Here is a 7,930-nt window from a genome sequence, read left to right on the forward strand (position 1 = left end):
GTATGCAACTGATGAATAACTGAACTTTACCTCTGAAACTAATAATGCACAATATGTTAATTACTTGATTTTAAATTGTATAAATAAATAAATAAAATGCTTCTGCACAGTAAAGGAAACAATCATCAAACTAATGGACAATCTACTGAATGTAAGTAGATATAACATATCCAATATAGGTTTAGTATCCAAATATATAAAGAACTTGGACAACTCAACACCAAAAGAATAAATACCCATTTAAAAAATGGGTAGAAGACATGAGTAGGTATTTCTCTAAAGAAGATGTTCAGGTGGCCAACAAACACAGGAAAAGATGCTCAACATCTCTTATCATCAGGGAAATGCAAATCAAAACCACAATGAGATATCATCTCACACCTGTCTCATTGGCTAAATTAAAAAACACACAAGAAACAAGTGTTGTAGAGGAAGTGGAGTAAAGGGAGCTCTTGTACACTTGGTGGGAATGCAAACTGGTGCAGCCATGGTGGAAAACAGTATGGAAGTTCCTCAAAAAATTAAAAACAGAGATACCACCTGATCCAGTAATTGTACTACTGGATATTTACCCAAAGAATGTGAAAACAGTGAAATGAAAAAGAAACAGGCACCCCAATGTTTACTGAAGCATTATTTACAATAGTCCATGTATGGAAGTATCCCAAGTGCCAATAGATAGAGGAATACAGAAAAAAGGTGTGGTATGTACCCACAAAGGAATATTACTCAGCCATAAAAATGACAGAAATCTTGCCATTTGCAACAACATGTACGGAGCTAGAGAGTATGATGGTAAGTGAAATAATCAGTCAGAGAAAGACAAATACTATATGATTTCTTCACGTGTGGAATTTAAGAAACTAACAAAAGTAACAGAAAAAAGTGCCAAAGGAAAAAACAGAATCTTATCTATAGAGAACGCACTGCTGGTTTCCAGAAGGGAGGTGGGTGGGGGGCTGGGGGGGAATGGGTGAAGGGGCTTGGGATTACACTCATATTGATGAGCACTGAGTGGTGTATAGAATTGCTGAATCCCTATATGGTTTCCCTGAAACTAATATAACACTGAATGTTAACTGTACTGGAACTTAAACTAACCAAAGAAAAAGTAACTCAGCACACCAAAATGTATGGTTCTTGGTCTATGTGTTTTTCTTCCCAAGTAGACTAAAAGCTCTCTGTGTAAAGTGATTGCATAGAACACTATATTTTGATGAGTGTAGCACGGTGCTTGGATCCAGGCAGGTGCTAAGTGACTGTTTGGTGGGTGAATATATATTAATGCAAGTCAGATGGAGGGGGTATTCTTCAGATGTTTCAATGTCCTGTGGTTTCTGTGATGGCTACTGGTTCCTCCCTATGAATCATGGCAGACTGCTGGTTGCTGAAACTGTTATACAGGCAATAATGGGGGAATCTGGACAAGCATATAGAGCAAATGTTAAAAAGAAACCCAGAGGTCTAAAATGGAACTTCAGACCATGTCAAATTCCCAAAGCTTGCTTAATCCATAACGTAACTGCTGTTCCCTCCACCCCCCAGAACTGTTCACCAGTCAGTGAGGAATTCTCTGGTCAGCAGCAGTGAGGTACTTGTCACATGGGCCCTCTCCATCCCCCAAGGAAGGGAGGTCATCTGCATAGTAACACGCCCTCCTCTCCCTATAAAGGGAAGGTGACCTTCCCTGAAACACTGATGTCTCTTCTTTTGCCAACTTCCTTTCTTTAAAATCTACCCATTTGCACCATTCCTCAGAGCTCCCCTCTACCTGCCAGATGAGATGCTGCCTGATTCGTGATCAATGAATAACACCAATTAGATCTTCAAATTTACCTGCTTGCTTTTGTTTTTTAACACAAGCAGTGAGCAGTCAGAGATGTGAATGTGCTGGAGTGGGAGTGAGGTGGGGGAGGAAATACATGGGGGGTGTCACAGGGGCAGGAGGGACAGAGAGACAATGGGGTCCAGGGCTGGGTGCTGGGGGCCATGTGTTATCATGGGTTATTGTCTGGGTGAGAAGGAAAGGCGCAAGAGGTAGGGTCACTTTTCCATGCAGCGCAGGACTCATTCTGTAGCAACTGAATTAGGGAATGTGGAGATGGATGGAAGCTGGTGACAGGGAGAAGCTGGAAGCCAGAAGGAGGGTTAGACCAGGAGGGGAAGTGAGAGTCTGAGTAGGTGTCCAGGGTTGAGGGAGGAGCACATATGCATTGTCGCAGAGACTCAGGGAAGGCTGGTGTGTGGAGAAGGAAGTCAGAAGTGAGGTGCTGTGTGTAGGGGTAGGTTTGCTAGAACAGACGTCAAAGACTGACTTTCTTTTCTTTTTCTTTTTTTTTTTAATTTTATTATGTTATGTTAGTCACCATACAATACATCATTAGTTTTTGATGTGATGATCCACGATCCATTGTTTTCGTATAACACCCAGTGCTCCATGCAGTACATGCCCTCCGTAATACTCATCACCGGGCTAACCAATCTTCCCTCTCCCCTCCCTTCTAAAACCCTGTTTGTTTCTCAGCGTCCATCATCTCTCATGGTTCATCTCTCCCTCCAATTCTCCCCCCTCATTTTTCCCTTCCTTCTCCTAATGTCCTCCACGCTATTCCTTATGTTCCACAAATAAGTGAAACCATATGATAATTGACTTTCTCTGCTTGACTTATTTCATTTAGCATCATCTCCTCCAGTCCCATCCATGTGGATGTAAAAGTTGGGTAGTCATCCTTTCTGATGGCTGAGTAATATTCCATTGTAGATATGGACCACATCTTCTTTATCCATTCATCTCTTGAAGGGCATCTCGGCTCTTTCCACAGTTTGGCTATTGCGGACATTGCTGCTATGAACATTGGGGTGCATATGGCCCTTCTTTTCACTACCTTTGTGTCTTTGGGGTAAATACCCAGGAGTGCAATTGCTGAGTCATAGGGTAGCTCTATTTTTAATTTTTTGAGGAACATCCACACTGTTTTCCAAAGTGGCTGTACCAACTTGCATTCCCACCAACAGTGTAAGAGGGTTCCCCTTTCTCCACAACCTCTCCAACATTTGTTGTTTCTGTCCCTGTCCATTTTTGCCATTTTAACTGGTATAAGGTGGTATCTCAGTGTGGTTTTGATTTGAATTTCCCGGATGGCTAAAGATGATGAACATTTTTTCATGTGTCTGTTAGCCATATGGTTCTCTTAATTGATGCAGAATAAGCATTTGACAAAATACAACATCGTTTCCTGATTAAAACTCTTCAGAATATAAGGATAGAGGGAACATTCCTCAAGTTCATAAAATCCATCTATGAAAAACCCACAGCAAATATCATCCTCAATGGGGAAAAGCTGAGAGCCTTTTCCTTAAGATCAGGAACACGTGAAGGATGCCCACTCTCGTCACTATTGTTCAACATAGTACTAGAAGTCCTAGCAACAGCAATCAGACAACAAAAAGAAATAAAAAGTATTCAAATTGGCAAAGGAGAAGTCAAACTCTCTCTTTTCGCAGATGACATGATACTTTATGTGGAAAACCCAAAAGACTCCATCCCCAAATTACTAGAACTCATACAGCAATTCAGTAATGTGGCAGGATACAAAATCAATGCACAGAAATCCGTTGCTTTCTTATACACTAACAATGCAACTGTACAAAGAGAAATTAGATAAACGATTCCATTTATAATGCACCAAAAACCATAAGATACCTCGGAATAAACCTAACCAAAGAGGTAAAGGATCTATACTCTAGGAACTACAGAACACTCATGAAAGAAATTGAAGAAGACACAAAAAGATGGAAAAAGATTCCATGCTCATGGATCAGAAGAATAAACATTGTTAAAATGTCTATGCTACCCAGAGCAATCTATACCTTCAATGCCATCCCGATCAAAATTCCAATGATATTTTTCAAAGTGCTAGAACAAACAATCCTAAAATTTGTATGGAATCAGAAGAGACTGCGAATCGCCAAGGAAATGTTGAAAAAGAAAAACAAAGCTGGGGGCACCACGTTGCCTGATCTCAAGCTATATTAAAAAGCTGTGATCACCAAGACAGCATAGGTCTGGCACAAAAACATATAGACCAATGGAACAGAATAGAGAACCCAGATATGGACCCTCAACTCTATGGTCAAATAATCTTTGACAAAGCAGGAAAAAACATGCAATGGAAAATAGACAGTCTCTTCAATAAATGGTGCTGGGAAAATTGGACAGCCACATGCAGAAGAATGAAACTCGACCATTCTCTAACACCATTCACAAAGATAAACTCAAAATGGATGAAAGACCTCAATGTGAGACAGGAATCCATCAAAATCCTAGAGGAGAACATAGGCAGTAACCTCTTTGACATCGGCCACAGCAACTTCTTTCAAGATACATCTCCAAAAGCTAGTGAAACAAAAGCAAAAATGAACTTTTGGGACTTCATCAAGATAAAAAGCTTCTGCACAGCAAAGGAAACAGTCAACAAAACAAAGAGGCAACCCACAGAATGGGAGAAGATATTTGCACATGACACTACAGATAAACAGCTGGTATCAAGATCTATAAAGAAATTCTCAAACTCAGCATCCAAAAAACAAATAATCAAGTCAAAAAGTGGGCAGAAGATATGAAAAGACACTTCTCTGAAGAAGACATACAAAAAAACTGACTTTCTAAGACAAAGAAAGAACATCTGCAAATAAAATGCTGTTCCTGCTACTTGTGTTGCTTAGTAGTTCTCCTCCCAGGTGGTGACAGTGAAGATGGTGAGAACTCTGGCCCTACCCGGTGGGTGCAACATGTGCATCTGTGTGTGTCTGCCAGTCTTTATATGTGTGATGTGTGTACATGTACTTGTGTGTATTTGAAAATATGTATATGTGTGTATCTGTGTGTAAGTATGAATGAGTATGTGTGTATTGGTGCCTGTGTAGGTCTGTATGTGTGCATGTGTGTAGCTGTGTGTGTCTCCATATATGTGTGTATGTGTGTGCACCTATGTGCATCTCTGTGTGGTTGTGTGGGTATGTGTGTGTAGTTTTGTCTCTGTGTGTGCATTCATGATATGGGTTCCCCAGCACATACCTGGGGAGAGAGAGTGTCAGCCTGGTTCCTTCCTGAGCATCCCTGACCCTAGGGACCTGTGCTCTTCTGAAGGATGCTCCGGGCTCTGGGGCAACACATGTCTCCTGAGGCAACTATGGCTTCCCTGTCATCCAGGTTTTGGTTCCCCTCCCTGGCACCTTCTCCATTCTCTCTCCTTCCCAATGCCCTCCTCTTCCAAAGTCAATCTTTTCTTTTCCTACAGACTTCCAGGAGCCGATCTTTTTCTGAATTACTCTGATCACATCTTTTTACAACCATTCCTGGACACAAAATCAAGGATCAGCTTGGCTGGATGAGATATAGACTCATGCCTGGGACAGCAAGACTGGCGTTTACATTTTCCTGGGGCCTTGAGCCAAGGGCAACTTTAGCAAGAGGGAGCTGGTGGAAGTAGAAAAGTTATTCTACACATACTCCGTTAGATCTCCTTCAACATATCATAACCATGTCAGTCAATGGCAGCTTGAATGTGAGTTCAATTCATTTCAGGGGTGGGATGAAGGTATCAGGTATGTGTGCATCTCCTTGAGTTCCTTCTGCTTCTAGGAAAGAACCTCCAATGGCTTCTGAGCCTCATGTCTCCCCATCATAAATCTGAATCACACCCATCTGGGCAGGAGGTAGAAGCCAGACCCCAATTCTTGAGAAATTTCATGCCTTTTTCTACTTCCCATTCCTCTCATTAACTGCAGACTTATCCTACTTCTGACTAGTGTCCTATGACTACCCCTTTCCCTAGTCTCTCACCAGGCACCCTCTGCTCCCTCACTCTGTGAATCACTCCTTGGACAGTACTTTTCTCCCTCTTCAAACCCATGAGTAAACACTGTCTATGTTTTCCCTGTACCTAGCTACATTCCCTTCACCCTAGATTGTTTTTACCCTAACGCTCCCACTGAGCCCTTCCCTATTCTCTGCCCTCACTATTCATATCTCCCCTCCAACATTTGTTCCTTCCTCAGTCATTCACCTCTTCCTCTGTCTGCATTGACCACCACTTCCCCTTTGTGTGAGTGTCCCCTCAAACCAAACCTTCCTCCATTCCTTCCAATCCCCTGAACTTCTCCCTCTGTTTCCCCCATCCTTGGCTTCCACTCATCTCATTTCCTCCCTTTCACTCCCCCTCTCCTGAAACTCACAGTCTCTCTTCCCCAGATCCCTTCCAGGTACAGCTGGTGTTAGGCTGTGATTCCCACTTTGGAGAAGCATCAGTAGGCTTCATGCGGATTGCTTATCAAGGATCAGATCTCATGAGTTTCCAGAACACATCATGGTGGCCATCTCCAAAAGGAGGAAGTAGGGCTCAGTGGTCTGCACAGTATTCAATCAGTACCATGTTTTCAATGAAATAGCACACAAACTCCTCAGCGACTCCTGCCCCCGGTTCCTGTTAGGTTTTCTGGATGCAGGGAAGGCATATCTCCAGTGACAAGGTAAATCCTGCTCCCTCCCTCCACAAATTCTCTACTCTGCCCTCATACATTTGTACTATTCTTTCAAATTCAGGGTAAGAAAGAGTCAAGACGGAGGGGGGATGATGGTGATGGGTCTAGAGGTAGAAAAATATCTGTCTAAAGTGATGTGAAGATCTACCCTCTCAGTCTGTGAATTCCTGCCCTGTCTGTGCAGTGAGGCCAGAGGCCTGGCTGTCACTGGCCCCAGTCCCGGTCCCGGCCATCTGCTGCTGGTGTGCCACGTCTCAGGCTTCTACCCAAAGCCTGTGTGGGTGATGTGGATGCGGGGTGAGCAGGAGCAACGGGGCACCCAGCGAGGTGATCTCCTGCCCAATGCTGATGGGACATGGTACCTTCAGATGTCCTTGGATGTGAAATCCAGGGAGGCAGCTGGCCTGTCGTGCCGGGTGAGACACAGCAGTCTAGGAGACCAGGACATGGTCCTCTACTGGGGTGAGAAAGACTGGGGTCCAGCTGGGAAAGGGGGTGGGTATTCCTCTGACAGATCAGGAGAGCCAGATGAAAAATAGGGAATACTAGAGACTCCAGACCACAAAGGACCAAAAAGTCAGTAATCCAAGAAATGGAAGAGCTGCGGGTGAAGGTCCTGGAGATGTGGGAGGATGTGGAGAGTTGGGTGAAGGGTCCATCTCTAAGGAGGGATCAGGGAAGACAGAAGAGGAATGGTGGTTGGTGAGGTCAAAGTTGACAGGACCAAAGAGGACCAGGGTGTGGCAGTTCAACCCAAGGTGGATGGAAAAATGACACCCTCTGTGCACCGAACCCACAGAGCAGCCCTACTCCATGGGTTTGGTCATCCCGCAGTTACAGTGCCCCTGGTGCTTCTGGCAGGTCTGGCATTGTGGCTCTGAAAGTGCTGGTAAGTCTCTTGGAACTCCCTCCCTGCTCTTTCCCATGTGGCTCCCTACCTTTCAGTCTGTCCTCAGCCCTCCTGCTTCCATTGCCCTTCCTCCCTGCAGTCCTCACCTCCTGCTACAGAGGGACTTCCTCCTCTGTTCCTCCCAGGAAAACACACTGGAGACATCAATGCACTGGCTTCCCTTTGAAGTGAGATCCCAGCAGCCCAGGCTCCAGGACTTACCTAAGCCTAGATCAGTGGTGATGTGCTTGCCACTCTCTGTGTGCAACTTTTTCTTTCAGTTCTGCCTAATGATCAGTTGTCAATATAAGCTTAGTGTAATTTAGTGGGATTTGTTCTGACTTGTTTCTGGAACTTATATCTCAAAATTTATATTCAAATGAAATGAAGTCCCAGCACATGCTTGGGTCATCAGGCATCAGATGTCACTTTTTCCTGAGAATGCTTCCTCATTCAGAAGTAGAAGCCGTCTACTGTTGAGAATGTCCACGACTTTTC

At 43.9% G+C, this 7,930-nt stretch overlaps 1 pseudogene; it reads left to right on the forward strand.

The window, feature by feature from the left end:
* The first annotated feature begins 4,696 nt into the window (after window positions 1-4,696).
* Window positions 4,697-7,624, forward strand: LOC114199183 (T-cell surface glycoprotein CD1a-like; annotated as a pseudogene).
* The last annotated feature ends 306 nt before the right edge of the window (window positions 7,625-7,930 follow it).

Source organism: Eumetopias jubatus, unplaced genomic scaffold (assembly GCF_037043125.1).
Source record: "Eumetopias jubatus isolate StellerSeaLion01/CBP00866 unplaced genomic scaffold, mEumJub1_p1.0 scaffold_12, whole genome shotgun sequence".
Taxonomy (NCBI): Eukaryota; Metazoa; Chordata; class Mammalia; order Carnivora; family Otariidae; genus Eumetopias; species Eumetopias jubatus.